Here is an 11,883-nt window from a genome sequence, read left to right on the forward strand (position 1 = left end):
CTACCACCTCGGATAGTGGTGGTCAACGGCGGCTCACGGTGGTGGCCACCACCTCACAGTGGTGGTTATGGTTCTAGTCCAATCGAGTCCAAGCATCCCAAAAGTAATCCAAACACATGCAAAGCACACCGCCACCCAACACGGCGGCCGGTGGCGGCAGCCACCACCTCACGGTGGTGGTTATGAATTTTCTTTATTATACTAGTCTCTAATTACATTTTACAATGCTTAACCCAAAAAATAACACATCTAAATAAAATACACACACAACCACCTTGTGGTGGCCGACGGTGGCACATGGCGGCAGCCACCACCTCACGGTGGTGGTGGTGGCTTTTCCGGCCACATAAAAACACATACACACACTTCAGATAGCAGTATACACTCTAGTCACCCACCTGGTGGCTCACGGCGGCGGCAACAACGGATTTGGGATGGCAGCCACCACCTCCCGGTGGTGGCGGTGGGGTTTTCTTCAGATCTGCAACCAAAAAAATGTTACTGCAGCCTTATACCTGTTGGTCTTAGTATACTACAACATCCTATGGTGCACATACAACCCTAAATACCTTGGATCTATGTTTTCACTAATTATACATGCAATGATGTTTCCAAGGTATTAAGCCTATAACTAGCATGCAATTGACATATACCATACAAGATACTAGTTAGGATAAAATACCTTTTATGTAGCTTGACGTCTTGATGTATTTGGCCTTAAGAGCTTAGCCCTAATAATGTGAAAACCTCAAATGAAGTCACAACACATCATGAACAAAGGTGGAACTTGAGAGAGAATTCCATGCACCCAAAAACACCTCCATGAACTTCAAGTACAAGTCTAGGCGTTTTTGGCTATGAATGGACATATTTATATGTAGGATTCCAAGGGTCATGGGTATAACCTCGAATCCATACCCATGGGTGTTATGATCCATGGTTCATGTGGCCCAACTCTTTATGTATCCATACATAAACTTGGTCCAACATGGATCATAAGCCCAACACATATAAATATAACTAATTACCATAATTAGTCCCCATAGATTTAATTAGTCTCCTTTGATCACTAAATTAATTCCAAATTAATTCTTGATCAATACTAATTAAAACATATGATTTCATATTAATATATTATAACTTATAATATATTAACAAATCATATATAACCTTCTCTCAAGAATCCATCCTAACAAATTGTCCTGATGATATGCAACCCAAATGGATCATGCTACTCTCGGGTCGAGTACATACCAATAATAGTTATGGGCTTAGACATCTAATCCAACAGTCTCCCACTTGGATAAGTCTAAAACTATTACTGCAAGTAAGACTCCAAAACCCGACTAGCAATCGTAGCTCTTAAAAGCCGCTGTCGAACTCTGACCTAGTCAATGACATGTCCATTAGATAAGGGATCATATATTCCTCCATTCTAGATACCATATGGACTGAGACATGGATTATAATCATTCTCTCTGTCCATCTGTTGTTTCTCGATTTCCGATTTATGACGTCCGACTAATTGAACAAATCAAATCAGTCCAGGCCCGGCCGAGCACTTAAGGTTGTCATCACCAAATCATCAAGGGGCCCATAGATATCACTTTTATCCCTCCAAGGGTAAAAGGAATGGATAAACTTCGACTCATATGCTTGTACTAACTACTTGTTGAATCATATACAAAGGCACGTTTTATAACATCAAGTTACTGATGCATTTTCGTACAATCAATGTACAACCAACTCATAGTCAACAACTCATATCTCTAGGTTTGAAGAATATAAGATATTATCGTCTCATGATCACTCGTGATAAAATCCATGAAGTGATTCAAATGAGCGTGGGTTTAATACAATACTCGAATCTTATTCTAGGAGCACTAATGAATACTGCAGCTATGTTTAGGCCACCTAGACAAACTACAGACCCATTCATGACAGTCTTGCCTCAATACCTACTTCCAAAGCATGATCGACTGCAGCTATGTTTAGGCCACCTAGACAAACTACAGATTCCCTTATCAAGAACCATTCCTCGACAAAGCAAATATTCAAGAGTTAGTGCGGATTCTTATCAAGAAAACACTTCACACTATTGGTCTTAGTTGGTCTTTGTTTTATCCAAAACATCACAACTCACCAATTTCAAATGTACAAGAGTAGAAAACATTTTACTCTACATTTGATAAGTGTTTTAAACCTTCTTAACATTATGTCACTCAAGGCTCGATCTTGGAGTGTTACTCTAAGACTCAATTTTGGAACGAAGTATGATTCATCTTTTGATTTAACCATTTCAACAATTCACGATTCCTCTTCTTAGCCAAACAAATGCACCAAGATGTCCTTAGAGGATAAATTGTGATATGGTTTTCATAATCATTAGGATGATCATAAAACATGATACTGAAGTACTCTCCCATCTTTTCAGATTGGAGAAACTTTTATCTTTCTGCCTAATTTGATTCTTCTCATTCGTCCTGCCATACATTGACACTTTTCCAATGTTTCGGAATTACACTTAAACTTGTAAGCATAACCACCTTTGTCCTAGGTGAGTTCAAAAACTTTAGTAAATCATGACGAATAGCCTTATCGTTCTTTGTGGTGGACCTGATCAGCGCACAACCAAGTGTACCTGATCTCCCAGTCCTTCACTTGACTCACATATACATGTGAACAAGAAATTAGTCTTAATTTCCCAAAGATGAAAATTCTCATTCATCATACAATACAAGTTGCATGATTCCAAGTTTCTATCCAACTGAAACTTGGGTGATGAGAATCTTTCCTTATTTGGTAAATTATGACACTACCACAAACGAAAGAATCAAATCCATTTTCCAATATTGCTATCAATGGAATCATGTAAACAACAATTTTCACAAATGCCATTGTAAGGATACTTAAAATAAATAAAAAATTTTCCTTTTATTTTAAAATTGAGAAAAAACTTATCCTTACAATGCAAAAACATATGAAAACTATGTTGTTATCTATTCTTAAGCAATCTATCATAACTCTTAAGCAATAGTTGAAAATTCTGATCTTGGAATCATGCGATCGAAATCCATCTTCACGATCAGATTCAGCATACTCTTCTTCTAAGCTTCCTATCCTTTTTCGATTCTACAAAACATCAAAATGCGACCCAGTCACATCATGTAATAAGAATCTTCAAATAGGAACTTAATAGAGTTATATAATGGACTTTTTACCTGAAGCATAGTTAAATTTATTGACTTTTACCATCCTAGTGAACTTCCAGGTAAACAGGGCAGCTTCGCAACTAATGCCCTTTCTTTTGGCAATAGAAACATATGGACTCTTTAGTAATGGTGCATGAGACTATCTCAGACTTAGCCTTTCTCTTTACCATTTGATCAACCGGGTTGACTATGGCCGATCAATTTCCATTGGGAAGAGAAAGCTTTTCTGGACTTCCAATGTTTCCATTTTCAATGTCCATGTAAGTTTGGGAAGTAGATCTTCCAATCACATTTGCTTTACCAGTGCTCCAAATCATTGCTGATTCAGCAACAACAAGCAAATTGGTAAGATCGATAAGGGTCAGATCGTGGTCTGTCACATAGTAGTCCTTAATGAACTCACTATATGACTCGGAGAGTGATTGAAGAACCCAGTCAACAGTCAACTTCCTTGAGACTTCGACACCCAACTCTCCCAGCTTGTCAATATGAGACTTCATCTCCAAGATGAGAGTACATATAGACACTGCTTGCCAATAGGGATTGAGTGACCTTGCACTTTTCAAGAACTTGTGGGTTAGGGAGAATAATTGGAGGAGGTGGAGGAAGTGAAGTATGATTTCCAGTCCCATTAATGTACAACAAAGGGATTACTCTTTCACCTTGATCGCCATTTGGGACATCATCTTCATTAGGAAAGCTTTATCCAAAAGGATAAGGAAGACCATAGTTGTCATAACTAGACATCTATGAGGGAGAAATTCAAGTTTAGTTGATTTAAGTCCTTAATATAACACCCAATATGAAATATTAAGGCTAGGACCCAACACAATATTTTATAACTTGGAAGAGGGATGCCGTAATCCAAGCTACAAAATATTTGAAGGTAGGTAAATGACGATTTACCAATTTCCACCATGAAAACCGAAAAGGAATTTTAGGTCTTAAATGGATTGAAACTCCTAGATCTTTTAAGATTCATTGAACTATTCAACGGCATGTTTAAATCTCAATTGTGCCCTTCAAGTTTGTGACTGGGATGCCGAGGATCACAAACAAGGAGTGAATAACCATGAAAATTAACTTGGTACACTTAATGTTACAACCACCTAATCAATGTGCCGGTTAACCACAGACGCTCCATTGATCTATGATTAAAATCAAGCTACCCTTTGCCACACATTGTCAGTCCCAGATTAGTGTGCCGATTAACCACACACTTTCCACTAACGACTTAACAAGGTGCAAAGTGCAATTTCATGGGTTAGCACCAAATTCACATTTTCCTAAGTAACTAAGATTGGGAATTTATAAGAGTTTAGTTACTTAGTATTTATCATTATACTTTTAATGAAGGGAGAATTAATGTCCTGTCCTACCCGTTCGACTAACGACCTTCCACCAGTCAAGGAAGTGGTGGGTGAGAGTGGACACCCATTAAACTGACATTTTATAGGCAGTAACCTATACCCCTCTTTATAGACCGACTTCGTGAATGAGGCCTACTAACGGTAAGACTGACTTACTCTTATACATATATATAAATATTAAACCTATAATATTATAATAGTATAAGGGTCGAATTTTAAACTTTTAAAATTCTAAGGGTTTAATTTGGAATTAAAGTATTCATGGGGGGGGGGAACTTTACCAATTCCAAAACTTGAGGGCAAGTTTTGAACAATTCAAAAACTTTTGGTTTCCATAACTTATGAGTTTAATATGGTTTTTATGAAAGACTTTTCAAGTTCCATAACTTGAGGACAAGTTATGGAAGACATAAAATGATTTTATGAAAACATTAAAATTAAGAGACTCTTCCAATTTCATAACTTATGAAACTTAATGTGCTTTTAAATGAAAAATTCTTCATTTCACTACTAGAAAAACAGCCTTTTACGACGCGCAATTTATGATACACATCGATTTACGATACGCAAAAGTGTGTGACCTAAAAATAATGTCATCTCTCTATAAATTTTAAGGATTTAGGACGTGAATTTTTGCGTGCCCTTAAATTAGTGTCTAAACAAAAAAAAAAAAAAAACACGGAGGGCGCCTACGATAAAATGTGTGTCGTCTGAAGATGTCGCTTTATAAATTTTAATGGAAACGCGTGTTCCATCCTTTAATAGCTGGGGGGGGGGGGGGAAATGAAATCCTAAAAAATTAAAAACCCCGCCTTCCTTTTTCTTCCTTTCCCTCTTGCCCTAATTATCGACGCTCCTTCCTTCCCCCTCCCGACATTGGACATTGACTGCCGCCTACTTCTTCCCTCGCACTTCGACCATCGTTACTTGCCATTCCCGGTCGTCGACGTCGATCAAGGCAAGCACGCCACCAGCCGACAACCTTCACTCTCTCCTTCTCCTTTTCTCTGTATACCCTAATCCGCCTCCACCACTACCGAATCTACCTAAACTCACCTCTGACCTCAGCTCATCTCTTTCCGATCGCTGCTAATGAACCTATTTTGTGTTTAATTTGGGAGAAAATCGCAATTTTGTACACCGGAAGCCTAGATGACAGGTCCGACGCGGCGGCGTCGCTTGTCTCGCTTGCAAGAGACAACGATCGGTATGGGAAGCTGATAATTGAAGAAGGCAGAGTCAATCCGTTGCTGAAATTGGTGAAAGAAGGGAAACCAGAAGGTCAGGAGAACGTTGCGTCTGCAATCGGATTCACGCTGTTGTTTTAGCTAGCAACAATACAAACGGTAGCAGCAACAACAACAACTCCAATGACGTTCTTCATCACAATCCAATAAAAAAAGTGTAATTTCAGGGGTTATGAACACACAAGCTCATAAACCCCTCTCAATCCGCCATCTGTTGACCAAAAACGAGCACCAAGCTCGCCACTCGCCACCTCTCTTCCGATTTCTACGTGAATGTCGGTATTCGTATCCCACTCTGCAATAACTTCTACTCGCACTCTCTATTCTTCTTCGAGGAGTTTCAGTTTCGTTCGCTTTCTCTCTATCCAGTTCGTTCATCGTCCTCGCTTTATCATCGCTTCTAACATCTCAGATTTCTTGCCACGTAACCAAGTATTTCATCAATAACACCTCTGTTTACTTAACTTTTCGTTAGTAATTGGTTTTATTTTTATATTTGAGGGTGGGCAAGGGCTTATGAGAAAAATTATTGGGCTTTAATCGATTAATCATATATGAGAAGTATGTTTCGTATTGTTTTTGTCCAGAAAAGAGGTGGTCGACTAAACCAGAGGTGGATTCAGAAACCAAGCAGTAGCAAAACGGATGAAACGTTTGATGCTGCAGAAGTTAAGTCTGCAGCTTCTACTGAGGTTATCACAAATGGGGTTAATAGGCTTGCTATTGCTGAAAACAGTGCATGATCCTCTGTTCATGTGCCACAGTTTGGGAATATCACCGTGAATGATGTAGCAGTAGCACCTCCTCATGGTCAAAGCAATGGACAGTCGTCCCATGTTTCAGTTGGATGTTCTCCAGTAATAAATGCCAACTCTTTACATGGTAAAAAATACGTCTACCAACCAAAGTCTTATGGGACAGTTTCTGGTGATGCTGCAAAAGAAACTACCAGAAAGGAAACTGCAGCTCAAACTGCTGCTTTGAGCCGTTTGTTCAAAAAAGATTTGTTGGAGAATTTTAATGTAGATAACTCGACTTACTCCACTGCCAAAATCAGAGCAACATTCTATCCCAAATTTGAAAATGAGAAGTCTGATCAAGAGGTAAAGAAATTCCCTTGTTCCTTTCATTGTTGTTATGATGTTTGGGGTTCTATAAACATTACCTCTTTGTATTTCTTTGATTCCAGGTTAGGATAAGGATGATTGAAATGGTCTCAAAAGGCCTAGCTACAGTGGAGGTATGTTGTCCCTGTTATCTCTGATGTTCCTTTATCATACTTTTATGGCTGATAATGCTCATTGGTATCTTCTGATTGACTTCCATGGTGTTATTAGGTTTCACTCAAACACTCTGGATCTCTTTTTATGTATGCTGGCCATGAGGGTGGAGCCTATGCAAAGAACAGCTTTGGGAATGTGTATGTTGAGACCCCCTTTCTCTTTTTTCTTGTTTTTATATTAATTGCATCTTCAATCCAATTACTATACTCTTTGTATGTCATGTAGTTATACTGCAGTTGGAGTTTTTGTTCTTGGAAGAATATTTCTTTAATTATAGGTATAATTTATAATATGAATATCATATTTATTTTATATAATAAACCTTTATTCTTTAATTTCTTATAAATTTGTTGTATCGCATAAACTTTAATTTAATAGGTGATTGCATCGCTTTCGATTTTTCAATTTGGGATTCATATCCCTCTGTCGTTGTTGTTCATGTATAAGTTGAATCTTGGTGTTGGTGGGGCCATTATTGTTGTGTCTATGTCGTCGTGGTTTCTTGTGAAGCTCTCGATATCTTCTAAGCCAAATAACCAGGAAATCCTTTCCTTCAATCCAAAGGATCAAAAAGATTCGGCGAAACAACAAGTGTTATTACCAAATAAAGAACAAAAGATTAGATTTTTCACATTGAATGAGAAGAAGTAAACAAAGAGGTTTGAATGGTATTATATGAAATTACCATTTTATCCTCGTTGATCAAATTGACTGTTAACATGAAAATAAATGTACATGAATAGAAACCACTAACAGAACCTAAAAAGAAGTGCAGATGCAGTATGTGCTTAAGGGTCAAGAGGAATAAATGCTAGCAAGTCTTCTTTTGTTCCTTTAATATTTTGAACATTGCATATTTTAGACCCAAAGCATTATGTGAAGTATGGTATATTCAACAAGTGATCACCCATGCCATTGACTCCATTCATTTTTTGTTTTGTAGTTTGTTTTTTCAACAACAATTGATTGAAAATCAAAGCATGGATCTCTGATTCTTTGAGGACAAAACTAGATTGGGATGCCCTCGGTCATTGGTGCACGACAATGGCATATAATATTGATGGAACCATGTTATACTCAAATAAACATAACTTTTCACTTATATTAATTCATATCGTAATCATTCATAATCATGTCAGTTAACTTTTCATCTTGTATTTATCATATTGGTCAACATATCTTGCTTGATGTCCCAAGCCTTGCGTTTTTCACCACCTTTGCTCTCTTGATTTTATTCTGGGCAGAAAATTTACTACCAGGTTTAGTTTAACTTTAATTACTTAATTTCTGATATTTATTTATTATTTTTTAATCTTTTTTTTATTGTGGATGCTATTTGGTGAATCTAGGCACATGTTGCAAAAATATATAATAATCAACTAGGTATACCTTGCTTTTTGATTACATGACCCTTAAGGTTTCTGATTTGTTCCTCTTCTGTTGTATTATATACTTTCTATCATGTCCATTTAAAAACCAACTCATCCAACATTTATTTTTCTATAACATATAAAATCAAGTTATATGGGTGTTGGTTTGTGTTGTGCAGTTATGGGACATCAACATGGACTCTGGTCCAGTTTCAACTTCTATTGATTTGTTTGACATGGAGATTAGACTTTGAAAAGCATTTGAGGGTATATTTGTTTTTATATTTCTTGTATCTAATTAGTTTGTAAATTTTTGTTACAACTTCTATTGATTTGTTTTATCTTTCCATGGAATGATTATTTGTATGACATTAAATTTTATGCAATGGATTGTATTTTTTGTATATGATATTTTATTTTCTATTATGATATATTAAATACAAATTTAATTTGAAAATTAGTAAATCTATAAATAATATTTTTTTAAATATTTAAAATTATGATACGCAAAAATGTGTGTCATCTTTATTTATGACATGACCTTTCTTGACATGGGCTTTAATGATACGCAATGCGAGTCGTAAATGCGCGTCTTAAGATTACGACACGCAAATGCGTGTCATCTTCCTTTATGACAGAGCCTTCCTTGATACGCAATGCGTGTCGTAAACGCGCGTCGTAAATGCGTGTCGTAATTGCGCGTCGTAAATGCGCGTCGTAAATAGACGACGCGCAAAAGCGTGCCGTCTCTCGTTATGACAGGGCCTTCCTTGACACGCATTTGCGCGTCGTCTGAGCCTTTTACGACACGCATTGCGCGTCGTAAAAGGCTGTTTTTCTAGTAGTGTTTTCCATAACTTGAGGACAAGTTATGGAGTTCACAAAAACATTAAGATCAAATTACCAATTAACACAATAATCATGTGATTTTTCTATGAACAAGATTAAACTCATAAGCAAAGATAATTCACATCAACAATTTTCAAGAACTTAGCTAATCACATAAACTAAAACAAGTCTTGAAACTTTGACAATTATCCTTTATTTGGATGAGAATAAACATTACCATAACATCAAAATCAAATTTTATGAACAAAAAATTTTGTGGTAATGATTCTAATCCAAAACAGGCCAAAAAACTCGAATATATGCTGTCAGGGGCTCCAACTCGCCGAGTGCAAGAACCAACTCGATGAGTTGGATGAGTTTACACATGGAGTCGTCGAGTCCCCTGTCCAGACAGCAAAAAATTCGATTTTTTTAGCTTTTTTTTAGCAAGCAGCATCAAGTATAATTTGAAAACAACCCATGGCTCTGATACCACTGTTGGTCTTAGTATACTACAACATCCTATGGTGCACATACAACCCTAAATACCTTGGATCTATGTTTTCACTAATTATACATGCAATGATGTTTCCAAGGTATTAAGCCTATAACTAGCATGCAATTGACATATACCATACAAGATACTAGTTAGGGTAACATACATTTTATGTAGCTTGAAGTCTTGATGTATTTGGCCTTAAGAGCTTAGCCCCAATAGCGTGGAAGCCTCAAATGAAGTCACAACACATCATGAACAAAGGTGGAACTTGAGAGAGAATTCCATGCACCCAAAAACACCTCCATGAACTTCAAGTACAAGTCTAGGCGTTTTTGGCTATGAATGGACATATTTATATGTAGGATTCCAAGGGTCATGGGTATAACCCAAATCCATACCCATGGGTGTTATGATCCATGGTTCATGTGGCCCAACTCTTTATGTATCCATACATAAACTTGGTCCAACATGGATCATAAGCCCAACACATATAAATATAAATAATTACCATAATTAGTCCCCATAGATTCAATTAGTCTCCGTTGATCACTAAATTAATTCCAAATTAATTCTTGATCAATACTAATTGAACATATGATTTCATATTAATATATTATAACTTATAATATATTAACAAATCATATATAACCTTCTCTCAAGAATCCATCCTAACAAATTGTCCTGATGATATGCAACCCAAATGGATCATGCTACTCTCGGGTCGAGTACATATCAATAATAGTTATGGGCTTAGACATCTAATCCAACAATACCATCACAACACACGAACACAAACACCACAACACGCACACAACCACCTTTCACGGTGGCTAGTGGCGGCAGAATAGGGTAGCATGGCGACATATTAGGGTAACGATCCCACATATGCTTTGCTCGAGATCTAAAAACAGCCACCACCTGGTGGCGTTCAACGAACGGCGGCAACTTGTCATCAACAGAAATGGGCTGTCGCGACAATGGCGCATCGACTGTGGTGGCTGCGCTCCGATTGCAAAGTAGCGGTGGTGGATGAGACCTCTCGTGGCAGCGACCGAAGAAGGAGAAGGAAGAGAATGGTGGACGTACGGTGGTGTTGTCGTCAGATGCAGATCGGAAACAACATAGCAGCGGCGCCGGGGAGGAGGCATAAGGGTAGGGGGGGTGGCGGCTGACGCTTCTTTAGGGTTAGGGTTTCGGACCAGGGGGTGACGGGTTATATACCCCGATCCACCATAAACTTAATTCCATAATAACCAAAATGGTCCCTCCTTCCCCATGTCTTTCAAATTTAATCCAATATTTACCATTTAAACCGTGCCTCCTAAAATCCTTTACAAATCAAGTCTGAAATTTACCTTTTTAACCCCATCCATCCAAAAACCCTTCAACTTAAGTCCTAATAATTACCATGCAGTCCCTCCCTCAACAAAACCTTTTCAACTTAGGTCCAGAATTTACTCTTTAGCCCTTGCTTCCATAAATCCTTTCATATTAGGTCCAAATGATACCAAACACCCCCTCTCTTCTAAAAATCTTTACAAAATAAATCCCGAAACTTACACTTTTAACCCCCGACTTCTAAAACTGTGACATTTAACTCCTCGAGACCAACACCTTGCTATATAATTATTTATTTTAGGGCTACCATTTATTCATTAATTTGTTTATTTATTTATTTAATAAACGGGGTGTTACAATGTGCTTCATCTTGCTATGCAAAGCCTTAGATATTCCTCCTTCTCTTTCCATATTTTGATATCGCTATGTGCCCATGATTACCAAGGATTGGGTCTCTTTCTCCCTTTGTCGTGGAGGGATTGACATATGCGACGATATTCCTTCTTCCATCAAAAAGTGGAAAGAATATTTATTCTTTGTTGATGCTTCAACCATAGCTGGGCGTGCGCAGTTTGGGAATTTGGCGAATCGGGATCTAAACTCTATTCCTGAAGTAACTAATGCCGAGCATGCCTTCGTCAAGAGGCTCATAGCCAATTACCTTGTTTGGTCCGACCCTGAGGAATAAATTCTAGGCTTGGCTAACCTAGGTAGTACTTTTGGGTCTCCTGCTACA

General features: G+C 37.7%; 1 long non-coding RNA gene across 1 annotated transcript; it reads left to right on the forward strand.

Moving 5' to 3' along the window:
* Positions 1-6,804: 6,804 nt before the first annotated feature.
* LOC145103730 (uncharacterized) lies at positions 6,805-7,248 on the forward strand. The gene is made up of 3 exons (XR_013706817.1): positions 6,805-6,932; positions 7,019-7,069; positions 7,167-7,248. It is a non-coding gene; the product is annotated as an uncharacterized LOC145103730 (long non-coding RNA).
* Positions 7,249-11,883: the final 4,635 nt, after the last annotated feature.

This window comes from Lactuca virosa, chromosome 4 (assembly GCF_052849685.1).
Source record: "Lactuca virosa cultivar CGN04683 chromosome 4, Lactuca_virosa_CGN04683_v6, whole genome shotgun sequence".
NCBI classification, from domain to species: Eukaryota; Viridiplantae; Streptophyta; class Magnoliopsida; order Asterales; family Asteraceae; genus Lactuca; species Lactuca virosa.